The following is an 8,126-nucleotide window of genomic DNA, read 5'->3' on the forward strand; positions in this document are numbered from 1 at the left end:
CTATTATCCCGACCAACCCTAGGATTTGTATTTGCATGATCAAAACACAAACATTTTCAAGCAAAATAAAGAAACATTGTGTCTATCATGTTTTCAAGTGTTTGAAAAAACATTTCACATTTGAAAATATTTTTTATCCTTTGGACAAGAAAACTTTCAAACATTGCATTTTCATTGTTATTGTGTCCTCTTGCCACGAAAAGAGTCAAAAAATTGAGATTTGGTCACATTAAACAACTTCACAATCAGATAGAATTGCACAAAATATCAACAAGCACGTCTGTGACTATTAAAACCATGTCCTTATTTATAAATTGTCTCTGTGCAATACAAAATTGCGTCTGTGTCCTACAACATAATATCACCAAGAAATTGTCTATTTTCAGAAACTGTGTCTCTGTTAGTTGAAACCACGTTTGTGTTGAGAAACCATGTCTGTGCAAAGAAAAAATGTGTCTTTGACTTTCAGGCTAAAATTGTCATTATCATCAGGAAACAACATATGTGTCTGTTGGAACTATGTCTGGGATCATAAATCACATCTAGGTTTGTTAAAATTGCGTCTGCATTCACAGTTGAGAGATTACAAAAAAATCTTGAGAACAAAAGGGACTTAAGTTTTCAGATTCAAAGAGCTTCTAAGGTTGCTTCGTATAGGGCTTCATTTTTCAGTCAACCTATCTTGGTCACTTATAGTCAATCATTTTCCTTCACTTGCATTACCCTCATACATCTTTTTTAAATTTGATTCAAAAGGTTACTTTTCTTGTCCTCGTCACACTTTGCAAACATACTACAACACAACACTAGGTGATTACCACATCAATATCTATCATCTTAGGGTCTCATTTGGTCTTCTTGAGTCAAGGTCAACTTACCTCATGAAGAGATCCATCATCTCTTTGGAAGCCACACCTTACTCTCACACATATATACTTTGTTATTATACTCTTGCACATTGCAAGTTTACCCTAGATTCATCTACACTTCATACACCTCTCGGTCTTCCATAGTCTTTGCACTTTCATCCTACCTTTCATTTTGGTCAATACTTTAGTCCATGGTTAAAACACATTCACAAAGTTCTATAAGGGAAGATGAAGAAGCTTTAAGGTCTTTAAAAATGAGTACCTATGAGTTTGATGGAGAGAAATTCTGCAATCCATTTGACAACAACAATAATATACAAGACAATGATAACAATGACAAAAACAATGGAAATGATAATGACAATGACAATATATCCATGGATTCTGCAGAAGTTGAGGAAACTATCATGGATCCCAATTTTAGTAAATTGGTGCAAGAAATCATGAAGAGAGATAGACAATATTTCCTAGAAGTTATGGCACAAAGTGGAACGAGATTACCCCGTGATTTTGATATGTCATAGATTTTGGAGGATGATACAAACCAAATAAATCAAGTTAATACAAGATGAAGGATGCCTAATAATAGTGGTAATAAGAAATAGAATCTCATGCTTGAGTCACCTTCCTCTTTATTTCAAAAACCTGAAATTCCAAATACATACACTCCTTTTTATGCCAGTTATGATAGAACTTCTCATGAACAACCCCACAGTCATCCTTTCCCATGGAGAAGAACTACCACCATGCATGATCATGATGATACCCAAGATAATACCAGTGCGCATAATTATGCTCAAGAAAAAATTCAAAATCATAATACGAGGAAACCTCATGTCAGATTTGGGGGAAATACTCAAGATCACTCTTATGATACCTCCCATTTTTATGGTCAGGACATTTATCGACCTAGACCTATTTCTCCTCATTACAACACCATACCAAGTGGTCCATATCCAAGCTATAACTATGTCCCTCCTCCATATGAACACATCTATGATCAATACCATCCATAAATGCATTACATTCCTCCTCTATCTGGTGGCTTAGGCATGGGACTAGCTCAAAGAGAAAAGACACCACCCAAGAATGACTTGCAACAACAGATCAAGGATTTACAAAAGCAAATGGCGGACATGAATACACCAAAGAAACAATATGCAATGAAAGATATACATCCTTACCCATTTTATAGAAGCATTCCAATGCCTCCATTCCCTCCATATTTTGTGACACTAAAATTTGATAAGTACAAAGGCAAAAGGGATCCTAAGGCACACATAAGACAATTTTTCACAAAATGCATTGAGGTAGGAGGAGAAGAAACATACTTGATGAGATTGTTTCCACAAAGATTAGGTGAACAAGCAATGGAATGGTTCTCCCAACTTCCACCTAGAACTAATTCATGGAGTTATCTAGCAGAGGCTTTTATACAACACTTCTCATACAACATTGAGACAGATGTGTTACTAGATACCTTGTGCAATACTAGGCATAAAAAATGAGGAATCTTTCTCTTCATTTTTACATCGATGGAGAGGTCTTTCTAGTCGATTCTCTTGTGATATCCCATAAAAACAAATGGTAGAAATGTTCACTAAAAACATCAACAAGGATATCAGATATGATCTAAGAAAATCTTGTTTGTCTACCTTCAAAGAGGTCATTGAGAAAGGAATGGCAACCAAAAAAGTCCTTATTGAATAAGGTGTCATTAAGATATTCAAAGAGAACAAAGAGGAATCAAATAGGAAGGACAAACCCAGTTTTTGGAACAAGAATAAGAACATAGTAAATGATGGGGTAGTAGATGCAAATGTTCTAAAACCAAAGATAACTTTCCCTGGTGCAAGTTCTTCTAATACGAACAATCAAGTGAGCAATCAAAGACAATCAAAACCTTGAAGACAATACACTCTATTGGGAGAATCGATTGAAACAACATTCAAGAAGTTAGTGGAAAACAAGCTAATAACAATTCCAAACAATCCACCACATGAGCCAAAAGTAAAACCAAATTGGTGGAATGATCATGAATATTGTGAATATCATAAGAAAAAAGGGCATTTAACTAAAAATTATGACAGATTGAAGAATATCATACAAAATTTCATTGATAGAGGTGACATAGAAGTTGATGGTCACACCTCCAATGAAAAGCATGCAATGCTTAAGGAGCCATTTCATAAACATGACAAAGGAAAATCCAAAACTATAGATAATCAAGCTAATTATACCAAGATGCGCTATGATTATGATTCTACTGTTAATCACATTTCAATGGACAATCATGTTTCTACCATCATTATAAAGGATAAAACTCCTAAAGGTCCTACTCAAAGGAGTAAGGTTGTTTTAAAAGGCAATGGACCATCTTCCTCATCTTCTAAAGACGAAATTTCAAAATGTAATTGTTGTCATTGAGGATTGCACCCGTGATGCTAAGTTTGAAAACAAGCAATCCTGTGAAACATGGAAACACCTTCAAGCTTGTGGGTTGCTCAAAGTGAAGGTGAATCTCCAGAGATCAGGTCGGCTTCCTATTTGGTGAATCTCTTGTAAATACTATTGATAAGAAAAGGGATAGAAAGCTTGTATGTAATAAAAATCTATTCTAATGAAGGTGATGCACCGGATATCTTATCTGAGATCTGCAACCTACTTAACTCACAAAACCTTCAAAAAATAACCTTGATTGCTTCACAACTCAACTGAACATGTAGATGCATAAACATTTCCTAGAAAGGGATGAATTTAATCCATGCATGAAGGAAAACAACAAGTTTTCACAACTTCAAGCAATTAAAATCAACTAACACAAACTAGAACCTGCAACTAACACATATCTCCTTACACCACAAATTGACTGAACGAGCTAAATTAGAGGATAAAAATCATAGGAAATTATCAAATCATTCATTCACTAGATAATACAAGAAGTACCAAGAAGGAAAATTTGCTGCTATATTACTAGAAAATAAAGGAGTGTTGTTGTTATAAAACTTAAATACTGCTGAGCTACAATGTTTTTTTTACAAAAATGTGTATGCAAAAAAGAAGGAGAGAAGGAATATATAAAAATCATGATGAATCCCCTTCAAAACCCTAAAAAGACTGCATGAGAAAAACCTTGGGTGAATCTACCCCAAAATGGCATAAAAACTCATGCATAATACTGTAAAATAATAATCTATACTACCCAAAAGGACTGCCACGGATCCTCCTGTTTAAAAATATGCATATCTAAATGCAAAAAGTAGCTATCCCCATGTGAAAGTTGCATGATGAATTGAACTGTGACTATATTAAAAAGAAATCCCACTGAGAAAATCTTATTCATTCTTTGGCAACTGCTCTCCATGTTGAAACTTCTATTAAAAAATGATTGTGGAAAAGATCTCCTTGTTTTGCGAGCTTTCCAACAATATGTAACACTTGCATATTTAGATAATCAATAAGCATCTGCATTAATCTTTCATGTAGAAATTATCTCCTTTCTTGGCGGTCTTTTTACCGTTCAAACAACCAGTTCTGAGTCCACTGTGCAATTTTTTATTGACAACCACTGGATCGCCTGCATGAACCATGGCCACTTTCATTAACTTTTTGTTTACTTTCTAGTGGGCCCCACTGTTTTCTTTTATCTCTACTTGTTTGCTTTCTTCATCTTGGGCCCATGGGAATGAGCGATAATAATGTACTTTAAACCATTGAACCATTTTGAAGCATTGAACTAGTGAAATTTGAACCATTGAACCATTTTGAAGCGTTGAACCAATTTGAACCGGTTCAAAGTTCAAGTTCAAAGTTGACTTAAAAATATAGACATCCGCTAGTCTATAGACTTTTGCCACATGTTGGCCTCTGATTTGCTCGAGGGTCCACTTTGTCTACCATCTAGACCACCATCTGGAGTGGACCCACCTTGTTGGCAAGTCGCATCGATAATTGGGCGAGCAACTTTTCCTTATGGCTTAGCGACCACCGTCGGATCTATGCGATCACTATTGGATGTGATCAATCTACTCGATCTTTACTCTTGGTCTGCATTGGTTCTTCATATTCTCTCTACTATGTGGTGCATTCTCATTCGCTTTGATCCCACTTGGATGGCCACTTGGATGGACCATCTCTACTTCCATGTCATCAGTCGCCAAGTCATAGGGGATAACTGTCAAGCATTTTCATCATGCGGTATAGCGACGGTCATTGATCTGTCCTCAAACTGCTCAATCTTTAGCACCTTAGCCGCTCACCTTCCCTTTGCCTTTTCCACATGTGCTTTGTCACCATGTCTCTATGATAACTGATGAGCTTCTTTCTATAGTGGTATAGTGATAGCCCTTAGATCTTTCAGACTACCATTGATCTTCTTTTAATTTGCTCCACCTTTAATCCCGGCTGATCTTCTCTCTTGTGTCGCATGTCAACATGTGTCACCCTCTGATTGGCTCATGAGATCCACTTGGGCACCACCTGTCTGTCGGGCCTACCACGTGTCTTGCTCTATTAGATATCCTTCTTTCAGCCAAAGTATTCCATTGGTGAGCCGTTTACCAGTCTCATCAAACCTGCAGTTTCATTGATATTACTATGTCGATGAAACTGAGCCTTCGGTGAAACATTTTTGGGACTCATCACGGCCAAGGTCTGCTCGATGTTGATGGAACTGAGCCTTCGATGAAACCTTTTTGAGACTCATCACGGTCAAGATCTGCTCGATGTCGCCCATTCATGCCATGTCACTAGCCACTGGACCGCCACCTGTATGCCACCTTTCTTTGGTCTTATACTCTTTGCCCTATCACATCATCAGTCGCCAAGTCATGGCGATAACCCGGTGTGCATCTTTTCATCATGACATAGCGACAGCCATTAGATCTCTGCGATCACTATTGATATTTCTTCAACTTGCTCTCTCTTAAGTCTCTTCCCGCTAGCTGGTCATAGAATTAGGATGCCTTGAGATGTGAGCGCACAGGGTCCACCAGGCCACGAGCTTCTTCTATGCTTGATATGTGTGTGGCTTTACATTTAAATGTTGAAGAATTCCTTCCCACTACCAATGTGGGATAAGTTCTTTTCATGACTCCTACTATTATATGTGACCTGCACTTGAGTGTTTGTCATGAAAATCTCTGAGCTTGATGCTTGAAAACCTCTGAGTCCTTCTTTGTCACTACTTGATCAAGCAGCAGGGAGATTTTGGCATTCTTAAATCAGCATGCTGAGCTTAACCTCTTCAGGAGCCTATTTTAACCCATACGTTGTCTTACTTTCCTGTATCTACACTTGAAGAAAACAAGTTAGAAAAAATAGTGCATTTCTTCCTAGTTCATGATTTGATCTTTTCAGAATGAATGAATGCAAGGCTTCATTAGGGCACCAAATTTGGTATGTGCAAAATTTTGGTAATAGTAATGTCACAACCTATCGAGGTAAAGTCACCTTGCAAGGAATCCCATCCAAAACCACAACCTTTTCATCTACAAAGAATGAGTATGACCTTGTACATCAGCTAGGGAAAACACTCGCCCTCATTTCCATTGTTGAGATTTTACACATATCCCCTGCACATAAAGCCATCCTTGATAAGACTTTAAGAGAGACTTTTGTACCCACTGATCTGAATGTGGACCAGTTTCAAGTCATGGTGGGATAAATTATTGTTCCGCATACCCTCACATTCATAAAAGCCGATGATGCATCTGTAACCCAGCCTCATAATGCACCTCTACATATTGAAGCCTTTCTCCATAAAAGCCGAATAAAATGAGTCTTGATAGATGGAGGAGCAGGTCTGAATATTTGTACATTGAATACTACTAAACAATTGGGATATTCTAAAAAGGTAGTGAATTATACACATGCAATCACCATTAAAGCATATAATGATGAAGAACACTCATCCAAGGGCACATCTCACATACGATATATTGTTCGGATGCCCATGGATTCATGAAATGAGAGTTGTTCCTTCTATATATCATCAATGTATCAGAATCCCACACAATGGAGTTGAAGTGACCATTAATGGTGATCCAAATCCATTCATATATTGCAATAACCTATGGCCAAAATTGGAAACAATAATACAAACCAATAGAGAAGCAACACCATCATTTTCATATGTTGATCCAGAATCCTTGAAACTTCGACATCAAAACAAGTAGAGCTAAAAGAAAAATTCAAGGTTAAAGATATAGGATGTGGTGAGTATATCTTTCATGTTGATCAACTCCCACTATCTCCTAAGACATTTATTCAACAAGAATAACCTACAAACAATTTACAATATCAAGGAATTGAGTGTCAACCACCTAGTGTCGTGGCTCCTAAGTCTAAATGCGAATCTCCTCTAGCGGTGCAAGAAACTCTTGATATCAATAGTCCTAAGAGTGGTTCCAACAAAGAATCTATTGAATATATCGCCAACCCTCTTGAGAACTTATATAGCCTTACCATTTCATCCACTCATTCCATTTCCACTCCTCTCCTAGACTTGGATCAACAAGAATCACAAAAGCCTTTACTAATTGGGGATCAAAAATCAATCTTTGAAAAAAAAAATCTAAAAGTCAAAAATAAAGAAAAGTCCTTTAGTCCAAATCAAAATCAAAAGCTATTAGACTCTGCTAAAATCAAAGTCAAGGATAAAACTCCTATGAAGAAAAAGAACAAGACTTAATCTCCCATAATATCAAAATAACTGGGGGCAAAAGTTATAAAATTTCAAGTAAAAAAGAATACTTGTTGATCCTAAGTCTCCATCATGCTATCCTACTTTCACTTCTTTTCACAATCATAAGCTTTCATTCCTCATTCACTTGTTCCACACATCCATTCCCATTTGACAATACATCACATAAGTGTACCTTTAATGGAACTTCCTTGAAGGAATTTGTTGTCAGGGATTCCCAAACTTCTTTAGGTGACATGCATATGGGCCTACATAGTCCACACATTAGTAATTCTACCTTAGTTCCTTCATCAAGGAAGACAATCAAGGGAGAAACATGTCATTTAGTCAAGGAATGTCACAACTAAAATCATAAGGTAAAGCCTCGCACATTTGATGTGGGTGTCTTACTTCTCAAAGAAAATCCTAAGAATCAACAAGACAAAGAGAAGAAGGGAAAGTTGGAACCAAATTGGCTTGGTCCTTATGTCATCACAACAATATATGGATCGGGTGCATATCAACTCTCAACACCAGATGGAGAACCTTTGGAGGATCCTATCAATAGCACGCAC

Source organism: Cryptomeria japonica, chromosome 4 (assembly GCF_030272615.1).
Source record: "Cryptomeria japonica chromosome 4, Sugi_1.0, whole genome shotgun sequence".
Taxonomy (NCBI): domain Eukaryota; kingdom Viridiplantae; phylum Streptophyta; class Pinopsida; order Cupressales; family Cupressaceae; genus Cryptomeria; species Cryptomeria japonica.